This window comes from Porites lutea, chromosome 1 (genome assembly GCF_958299795.1).
Source record: "Porites lutea chromosome 1, jaPorLute2.1, whole genome shotgun sequence".
Lineage (NCBI taxonomy): Eukaryota > Metazoa > Cnidaria > Anthozoa > Scleractinia > Poritidae > Porites > Porites lutea.
Window position 1 is genome coordinate 25457414 of NC_133201.1, and position 8613 is coordinate 25466026.

At 39.5% G+C, this 8613-nt stretch overlaps 1 pseudogene; it reads right to left on the bottom strand.

The window, feature by feature from the left end:
- Window positions 1-429: 429 nt before the first annotated feature.
- Window positions 430-6309, bottom strand: LOC140926812 (uncharacterized; annotated as a pseudogene).
- Between the last annotated feature and the right edge of the window lie 2304 nt (window positions 6310-8613).

Below are 8613 nucleotides of genomic sequence, written 5' to 3' on the forward strand. Positions count from 1 at the left end.
AAAAAAGGAAAATGAAATACCATACTGCTAGTCTAGTCTGCGGCAGATAGTTCTTAAGACTTGAAAACATAAGGTTGGGTTTGAGTGGCCCACTAATAAATTAAGACCTTGCAGTTACGTAAAATTTTCAAAAATGATCGTTTACTCAGGGGCCTTTAGGCCTCATATAATAAATTTGTTGTAAATCCACAAATTATTTAAGCTTGCACGTATAACTGGTCAACAACCAAAAAATACACAGTCAAAAAGGTACAATAAAATTTTCACTAACAAAACTAGTTATTTTGGAAACAAATAACTATTTAACTAATGAATCAAATTTAAATACAACATACCTGTCTTCGTTACAAATAGCAATAGCTAAAGGGCACTGCAGTGATTTGCAGCTCTGATTAGGCAGGAATAGTGTGTCTTTGGGGACTACACCCATTAGGACCTGACTGATTGCCCTACAAATGAGAGGAAACAACAAAAAAAAGGAATTTCAAAAATTTAAGCACCACTTCATGACCTAGAGTTCAAAGTGTTTGGTTATGTCTACCCCGCCACTTTGATGTTACCCCCCCCCCCCCCCTCAAACTTAATACAGACACCTGTATTTAATGGATTTGTCGCAAGAAAAAGCTCATGTATTTTCTCTAAAATTTACTCCCTAATACAGACAACAATAACATGGACAGCAAGTTTTAAACTCCCATTATATTATATACCCTGCTTTAAATTATTTTATCTCTGCACTGTCTTAGTCTATGACTGAATATCTTTCAAGTGAAAATTATGGATAAGGAATGGTAAATATTTAAGAATACTGACGAAAAAGGTTATTTCAGTCCAAGACTACACCCATGATAAAAGATCACAGGGTTTCGTTAGGATGAACTTGTTTCAGTTACAGTTAAGAAATAATTTGGACACTGTTGTATGTCCCTTGCTGTCATAATTCTTAACCCAGTTTCACTGATGATTTAAATTGTTTCTGTGTTTTTCTTTCTTAAGTGCAACACAGTTGTTGCAAAATACAATAAAGGAATCTGGAAATATATTATAAGGTACACTGTATTTACTAAAGATAACTGTGTTCTCACCTGCAAATGGCCTACCATCAAGTTTGAGGCTTAGGTCAATTATTTCTTTCTGCACACCATGTAATCTCAACTCCCTGATAATCCATAATAAAGCACTTTCAAGAGAAACTTCATAACCAGGAAAATCTTGTATTTGGGTGATGCCAAAGAGGCTTCGAACTTTATCAAACACCAAAGACCAAAGTGCCTTTATGTTGCTTTTGGAAAGCAAGATCGGAGTGTCTGATGAGTTCTAAAAGAAAAGAAAAAAAGATCAAAGGTACTGACACAGTACCCTGCCTCCCCCGACAGAAATAGCCAATTTTTCTTACACCCCTCAGAAATTTTCCAAAGATCAAAGGTGCCGTCACCGTCAATCCCCTCGGAAATGACTTTTTGGGGGGGAATGGGAGTGGACATTTGAATGGAATAGACCACCATTTATTTATGGTTAGGGGGATAACTTTATAGTTCTAGTAAGCTTAAAGAAAACCGACACCACCACCACCAACAACAACAACACAAAAAATAGTCAGTGGCTAACTCACCCCGCTTTTTCCAAGTCGAGTCGGATTTAAGATCATCTGCCAGGAATCGTCAGATATTGTTGATTCCAGCTTACAAAGAAGCAACATCCAATCTGGCATAAACATCATTTGTACACGCTGGTTCCACAGCTCCTCAGGTACAAGCTCGCAGAATGCCTTTCGAACTCCCAGCTCGTTCGCTACTTCACTAAACACATCCCAAATGACCTCCTTCCCATTGATCCCATTGAAAGTTTACTTTACGCCGAAACAGGCAGCTTTGTGCAACAACGTCCCTCAAGATTTCTCCCTGCTCTAAACATACAGATTCGACGCTTCCCATTACAGCTTCCACCTTTTGTCTGATCTTTCTCTTCTTATACGCAGAGCCAAACTTTCCATTTAATAACGAAGAAATTGACGATACAGATCCAACAGATTGCGAGGAGTCGTCACAGGAACTTGAAGAAGACGTGTGAACATGGTCAAAGGCGATTTCAAATTTTGGCGCGCGGGGCTTTGTCTTCGTGGAGTAGAGAATTTTGGCGGGCTTCCCGGAAAGCTGCTTTCTAAAGATAATTTCTCCTCTTTCAATTCTTGGGGAGTTTCTCCTTCATCACTTTTAGAATCTCTGTTTGTACTAACGCAGCATAAATCCTGAGCGGGCCTGTGATCGATGTCCGATTCTTTCAAAACATGCTTGTTGATGGTTGTTGATGGTCCGCTTCAGCGACAAGAAGGCTTCTGATCGAAGAAATTCCGATTCTGACGGGTTCCTAAGGACCAAATTACAGGCAACTACTGCAAATGTACTTCCAACGTAAACTTGATCAGAAGATTTTTGCCCATTTAGCTTATTGAACCACTGGCTTGAGACAGGACAGCCATTTTCATCGTACAGATCAGCAAAATTAACACGAAGAAATTCATCGGGAAATAGCTGAAAGAAAGAAACCTCGCTGAATTTTCTTGGCTGCTTACCACACAAACGATCATTTAATGCGTACCATGTCTTTTCTCGATCTAACGATCGAGAGAAAACGCGGTAGTTACGAGGATCACCGCAAGAAGGGTACGTGAAAGCTTGCCTCCGCAAGTGACTCGATCTTCTTCCTGAGAGTAAGCTTATACGAATTCGTATCGCCAGTTCGCCAGAGCCTGATCCAATTTATCTCTGCAACAAATTAACTAAATAAGTCTGCTTCTTCTTCTCCACAGCATCAACAAGGAATTGACGGATCCCGATCAATGTACACACTTCACGTGTGCAAAGGAATGTGTGAAAACTAATTACCGCATTGAGCGGACATTGACGCCTGACCGCAATACAAAGCTCGTTCGTTACCATGGAAAAGGGGTCTCCTGGTGTGAGCAATAAAATCGGGCCTCTAGCTTATGGTGAAAGTAAACTCGCTTGGTTGTTTACTTAGTTCGTGACAGATATCACGCAACGTAATTTTTGATAGCAAATAAACACATATACATATTAGCAACACTTTCAAACCAAAAATGACCCGGTACAATTCTCTAGAAGTCAGCGAAAAACTGTTTTGCAACGAAACCTGAGACGTATTATGAAACAACCGCTTTTTATCTTACATCACAATTGCATTTACAGCTCCCGTCGCATTTTTGTGTTGTATAAATGACAGGGACGGCTATTCACATGGCTTAATGTCCTTAGGGGTGGACCATTTGATTTTTGATGGGGGGGGGTTGCAGGATTTTTAGACTGCTAGATATTTTTTTTTATTGCTCCAGCCCTGCAGGATTTTTTTTTAATCTCCCTGTCGTTGCATGATATTTTTTTAAATGGAAATTTAAAACACAAATTTGACCATCACCAGCCACTCAAAATTCACCCTTTAGGCTATTAAAAACCACCTTTACACGCAATGCATTTTTAAGTTACATCTTTCTTTCAAAGTAATAAAGAGTTTCATCTTTATTCAGTGTACAAAGAAATGCATCTCCACTAACCTGCGGCTAGTTGATTTCCCTGTCAGGTTAGTGGATGTTATATGCATCACTCTCTGTACTTGCCCAACAGATCACTTGCCCACTGAACAAGTGAAAGTTTTTTTCTTTCTAATTACGTAATGCTACTGAGAAAAGCTTTCAAACTTGCGTGTAATGGTTCCAACTTGTCCAAAGGGCGAGCTGGAAATTCCATCTTATTTGAATCCTGTTTTTTGCTTTCAAAGCAAGAGAGTGGGACTTCAAAGAAGGGGAAATTGCACAGTAATCTGGCTTCTCAATATACGCATTTAGTATTTGGAGTTATCTAGAGTTTAAAAAAAAGGAGGGTTCAAGAAATGGGGACCTCACTGTAGATTTTACCAGTTTAGACGAGTTTCGAGTGGACGTAGAAGCAGCTGGAGGGGATATAACCTGCAGGTGTTGTCAATGGTCCTTTTTGAAGGCCGGTACCAGTACAGTTCCGTTCCCACGGCCCAATTAATTCATGTGCTACAGACTGTTTACTATTATTTTCTTGGCTTGAAAATAGGCAATGAACACAAACAACTCTGCAAAAACACGAATGACCCAGAGGGAAAAAATGCTCTTCGATCTATTTGATCGTCTTTTGTCTAGTGCACATATCCAGCGCATCCGTTTCACATTCTTTGTATATATTGAACCCTGCACCAATTCAATGTGGCCTGCCTTTACTCTTGTTTGTCCCATTTCCTTTTCTATAAAGTAAATCTTATTTTGTTACAAAAATACCTGCACGTGACAACTGTTAGGGTGGGAATCTGAATGCATGAATATCTTTGAATCATAATATCCTTCTAGATCAGAGGGTTCACTTTAATGGGAAATCTAATTGGTAAATCATGCGTCGTGCTTGCAAAATACTAATTCACGCATCAAAAAATGTGATGCCCAGTCCTGTATCATGTGAGTCACAGCTACTTTTGGGGCCGTCACGCATCACGCAAAATCCTTTGCCACGCCCAGGTTAAAGCTGCTCGATTTTTTTTTCCTTCTTAAGAATTCTGCAAGAAATTTTTTTTTAACCAGAAACATATGCTCGATATTTTTTATGGTAAAATGGGGTTGACAGACCTGCGCGGCTCCTGCTGTGTGACCGTTGTGTTGTTATAAGCCTTTACAGTTTTGCTTTAACAAGCATGTCTTTAAGCGACTTTCCTTTTCTATAAGAGATCAAGGGAGGTTCCTTGAATATCTCTCTGAGTAGTGGCTGGTTTTCTATTAAATGCCATTTTTCCATTAGTATGTTTTTCAAACCTGGTAATGACGGTTGAAATTGCGTGACAAAGGGTAAAAGTATTTTTTGCGCTTTCTGTTTTTGTGTCAGAGCTGTCGCTCTATCTGCATATTTAACTTCTGAGAGGATCTTTTCTACCATACTCTCTGGGTAGCCTCTCGAGATAAGGCGTGTTTTAAAGGTTTTAATATTCTTGTCAAATATGACTTTAGAAGAGTTAGTTCTTAGAAGTCTAAGAGCCTCTCCTTTGACAAAACCTTTTTTAACGCCTGGTGGGTGGCAACTGTTAAAGTTAGTGTACTGAAACGTTTCAGTAGATTTAAAATGTGTGCGCACGTCGAGAATTCTTTCTTTCTCAAATCTCTCTCCCTTATAGACTGTCGTGTCCAAGAATGTGGTTTCAATTTGTGATATTTCAGCAGTGAACTTGATTGTAGGATGAAAAGAATTGGCTTGCTCAATGAAAAGATCTATACTCTTTGTTTGTGTCCCACAAAGAGAATATGTCGTCAATAAACCTTTTCCACGTTAGTGGTTTCCTTCTGCTTTGTTTTAAGATCTCCTTTTCTATTGTTGCCATAAAAATGTTGGCAAAAGCTACTGCCATTTTCGTGCCCATAGCAGTTCCGTGAGTCTGGAGATAGTCTTTCCCATTGAAATGGAAAGAGTTCTCTTTAAGGATAAGACTGAGCATTTCTTTAAGCAGGTGTGTAGCTATAGGAGGGTTTTTGTCATGAAATTTTTCGTATGCGTTGCATACTATAGTAATTCCTTCCTCCTGTGGGATATTCGTGTAAAGGCTGGTGACATCCATTGAGACTAAGAAAGCGTTACTAGGCACCCTAGTGTTTTCGATAAATCTTATAAAATGTGTCGTATCTTTAAGATACGAGTCTTGTATTTGTGCTATTGGCTGAAGTAGCTTGTCTACAAATGATGAGAGGCGTTCTGTGGGGCCATCGCACCCCGAAATGAAAGGTCTTCCAACTAAAGTCGGTTTGTGTATTTTTGTGAGAGTGTAGAATACTGGAATTCGTGGCGGATCTGGTGTCTGGTTAAACCATTTTACTGTCATTTCGTCAATGAAACCTTCGTTATGTAGAGTGTTAATGAGGTGTTTAACTCTCTGGGATGTGTCCTTAACCATTGGTTTTTCCAAAGGTTGATAGTTGTTTCTATCATCCAACTGTTTTTGTCCCTCATTTATTTTGTTCTCTCTTTTCATTATGACGGTTGTTGTGCCTTTATCTGCTTTCTTAAGGATTATTTCTTTGTTTTGAATAAGTTCACGGAGCGCTCGGCGCTCCCCAGGCGGCAGATTGTTTTTAGGTTTATTTAGTGGCACTTCTGTTAGCCGTAGTTTGACTTCCTCTAAATAGGATTCTAGAGCAACTGACCGTTGAACTGGGGGAATCCAACTAGACTTCACATGGAAGGGGTGTGGTACAGTATCTTTGCCATGATAAATGTATTTGAGGCGCATCCTTCTGGCAAATTGGTTAAAGTCTGAAATTAGTTGGCTCCTTATCTGGTTTTCTATCATGACAGGAGTTGGAATGAATTTCAAACCCCGAGAGAGTAAATTGATCTGCTCTGTTGTTAGTTCTGTGTCTGAGAGGTTCTTAATGTGTTTTTTGCGTGTCTCTATGGCTTCGTTATATAGCTTAATGTGTTTGACATTTTTCCGCTTTCTTCTCCTGTGATTTCTTTCAGTGAGTGTTTTACTATTTATCCCCTTCTCTTTTCCCTTGTTAGAAACAGAGAGAACACTGGGATACGATTCACTTTGTTTATTCTCAATATCAGTAAACTTTGACATCATTTGTGAGAACTTGTCGAACTTAGCTTGGAGGTCTGATGCTAACTTAATTACATCAGTGCTTTTCATTACATTGTTTTCTCTAGTCGCCGATGGCGTCTTATGCTCTCTAGTTTGAACAACATTGGTCGCTTTCCTGAAGTGAGGCTTATCCTTCTCAACCTTTTTTCGTTTGTTCTGAAGACGATCAATGCGTCTTTGGTGAAACTTCGCTAACGAGTGAATGAACTCTTGTTCGGCAGTTTTTCTAATCGAGCCTATTTCTCGTTTAAATTCTTCGTCTGGCGTGATATTTGCACGCACGTTGTATCTTAGTGTCTTTGGACATGTTCTGTCCTTCATGTGTTTTCTCAGTTTCGTGATGGCTGTCTCTGATTTTTCAATCTTTGTCTCTAAGGAGGCGGCTTCGGCGGCTCTGCGTGGTGTTTTGCCGTTATGGGTCTGATCGTTAGATTGGTCCCGTTTTCGTTTTCTATCGTTATGGTACTGTTCTCTAGGAACTCTTGTTGTCTTCTGGCGGGTAGGTTGAGAGTCAGGTATAGTTTCAGAGTCGTCAGTAATGGCGCTTTCGTTTCCTTCACCTTCTGTCTCGTCAAGGAGTAGATTTTCCTCTTCAGCGTCCATTGGAGACTCATCTGTTTCTTCTGGCTGAGGTGGTCTAAGTTGACCGTCTTTGGTGAGAATTGAATATTCCATATGTAGATGTAAAAGCTGAAGCAAGACTGCAGTTTCGATTCTACTAGGGAATCTCGTCAGTTGCTAGAGGTATATCTCATGGATAGTGGTAACGTAAAGAGGTTACAGCCGTTTATATAACGCTTAACGGATCGAAAATGCGCGCCTGTTTTTCTATTGGTCCATAGATTCTGGCCAATGACGTGAGTCTTTTGCAATTTCGATCCGACATACAGTTGTGTTTCTATAGAAGGCTTTCTCGTCAGTATTTGAACAATGTAGGTTATTGTCCTCTCTGAAAAGTACATAGACTTTATAAGTAAATATTACTATTCAACATTTCCAAAGATGAAGATCTGAATATTCGTATGTACTGGGTACATTTACTTCTTTTGTATCATTGTACATGTTCAAATTCTGATTGTCTGGCACGTCGCAGGACGGGGTCATGTCTAAAAATATCAAGCATGGTAAAATGGGGTTGACAGACCTGCGCGGCTCCTGCTGTGTGACCGTTGTGTTGTTATAAGCCTTTACAGTTTTGCTTTAACAAGCATGTCTTTAAGCGACTTTCCTTTTCTATAAGAGATCAAGGGAGGTTCCTTGAATATCTCGCTGAGTAGTGGCTGGTTTTCTATTAAATGCCATTTTTCCATTAGTATGTTTTTCAAACCTGGTAATGACGGTTGAAATTGCGTGACAAAGGGTAAAAGTATTTTTTGCGCTTTCTGTTTTTGTGTCAGAGCTGTCGCTCTATCTGCATATTTAACTTCTGAGAGGATCTTTTCTACCATACTCTCTGGGTAGCCTCTCGAGATAAGGCGTGTTTTAAAGTTTTTAATATTCTTGTCAAATATGACTTTAGAAGAGTTAGTTCTTAGAAGTCTAAGAGCCTCTCCTTTGACAAAACCTTTTTTAACGCCTGGTGGGTGGCAACTGTTAAAGTTAGTGTACTGAAACGTTTCAGTAGATTTAAAATGTGTGCGCACGTCGAGAATTCTTTCTTTCTCAAATCTCTCTCCCTTATAGACTGTCGTGTCCAAGAATGTGGTTTCAATTTGTGATATTTCAGCAGTGAACTTGATTGTAGGATGAAAAGAATTGGCTTGCTCAATGAAAAGATCTATATCTTCTTTGTTTGTGTCCCACAAAGAGAATATGTCGTCAATAAACCTTTTTCTCTCAGACACAGAACTAACAACAGAGCAGATCAATTTACTCTCTCGGGGTTTGAAATTCATTCCAACTCCTGTCATGAAAGAAAACCAGATAAGGAGCCAACTGACAGTAAAA